We start from the raw sequence: 2,022 nt of genomic DNA on the forward strand, positions 1-2,022 counted from the left end.
CACAATAGTTATGCCCCTCACTCCTAATTTTTGCCCCAAAGTTGGTATTCTCCCAAGTTTTGCATCCACACTGTAGCTATGACCACATTTTTGCCCCCATTCTCCTACACACAATAGTTATGCCCCCATAAAGTAGTTATATGCCCCCTCATCCCTAATTTTTGCCCCCAAAAAGTTGGTATGCACCAAAGTTTTGCCTCCACACTGTAGCTGTGCCTCCATTTCCCCCCCTGCACACTAGTTAGGCCATTTTTTACCCCCAGACAGAAGTAAAGCCCAAATTTCTGCCCACACACTCTAGTTCTGCCCCCATTTCTTCCTGTCTCAGCAGTTTTGCCATTTTCTTCCCCCAAACAGTAGCTCTGCCACCATCTTCTCCCACACACAATAGTCCTGCCGCCACTTTCGCCCACACACTAGTTATGCCTCCCATTTTTCCCCCCCACACGAATGACGAGCCCCCTTTTCTACTTCCACACACTTGTTCAGCCGCCAACAGAAATAGTTCCGTCTTGGCGCCAAAACCTCACCTCACCTCTTCACTGCGCCGGGTGGAGTTGGTATCCCTCCGCTGCGCTCGCCTCTTACCACGTGACCCCCATGTAGAGCGCGGTCTACAAAGGTCCACCAGCGCCCTCCTTTGGCGGAGCTTTAGGCTGCATCTTCCGTCTGCAGACGCAGGTTCAGTTGACACTAGCGCAGGTCCCCGGTCTAGACTCGTCTCGCTCTGGTCGAAGCTCCGTCTGGTTATAAACAGCATGCTGAGGGGGTGAGCACTCTATTTATTTGCAGTACAGCCCATGTAAACTTATGAGGTAGCGTGGCCGAGCGGTCTAAGGCGCTGGATTAAGGCTCCAGTCTCTTCGGGGGCGTGGGTTCAAATCCCACCGCTGCCAGGAATGTTTTTAAATATTTTTTTTATATATATATATATATATATATATATATATATATATATATATATATATAGTTTTACATTTATTACGTTTTTTACACTTCATTTCACCATAATTCATTTATTTTTACAATTTCCACACGTTTCAGTCAATTAAAATCCACTTCCACCCTCACCAATAACTGACGTCATTGCTTCTACGGAGCGCCGGAAGGGACAAGAAACCTCAAATCCTGCAGGGAAACAGCTAAGGCGCTTGTGTATTGGTGACAATTATTGTGGGGAAAACCTTCAGGCATGCTGTGACTTGTAGTTCTCCTGCTGCAGATGGTATTACAACTACAAGTGACCAGACGGGGGCAGTAATGTGCTGATTAAAGGTTATTGTGAATGATAGAACACTGTAGACTGGTGGTGTCCAAACTGTGGACCTCCAGCTGTTGCAAAACTACAACTCCCAGCATGCCCGGACAGCCGCTGGCTGTCCGGGCATGCTGGGAGTTGTAGTTTTGCAACAGCCAGAGGTTGTAGAGTGCATTGCCCTGTGTTCAGGGTGAAGAAAAAAAAAAGTTTTAACCCCTTAAGGACTCAGCGTTTTTCCGTTTTTGCATTTTCATTTTTTCCTCATCACCTTCTAAAAATCATAACGCTTTCAATTTTGCACCTAAATCTCCATATTACGGCTTATTTTTTGCGCCTCCAATTCTACTTTGCAGTGACATCAGTCATTTTACCAAAAAATCCACTGCGAAACGGAAAAAAAAAACATAATTGTGCGACAAAATGTAAGAAAAAATGAATTTTTGTAAATTTTGGGGGCTTCCGTTTCTACGCTATAAATTTTTTAGTAAAAATGACACCTTCTCTTTATTCTGTAGGTCCATACGGTTAAAATGATCCCCTACTTATATAGGTTTGATTTTGTCGGACTTCTGGAAAAAATCATAACTACATGCAGGAAAATGTATACGTTTAAAAATGTCATCTTCTGACCCCTATAACTTTTTTATTTTTCCGTGTATGTGGCGGTATGAGGGCTAATTTTTTGCACCGTGATCTGAAGTTTTTAGCGGTTCCATTTTTGAATTGATAGGACTTTTTATTCATTTTTTCATTATATAAAAAGT

General features: G+C 43.4%; 1 non-coding gene across 1 annotated transcript; it reads left to right on the plus strand.

The window, feature by feature from the left end:
* Positions 1-814: 814 nt before the first annotated feature.
* On the plus strand, positions 815-896 carry TRNAL-AAG (transfer RNA leucine (anticodon AAG)). The gene has a single exon. It is a non-coding gene; the product is annotated as a tRNA-Leu (tRNA).
* Positions 897-2,022: the final 1,126 nt, after the last annotated feature.

Source organism: Hyla sarda, chromosome 4 (genome assembly GCF_029499605.1).
Source record: "Hyla sarda isolate aHylSar1 chromosome 4, aHylSar1.hap1, whole genome shotgun sequence".
Classification (NCBI taxonomy): Eukaryota; Metazoa; Chordata; class Amphibia; order Anura; family Hylidae; genus Hyla; species Hyla sarda.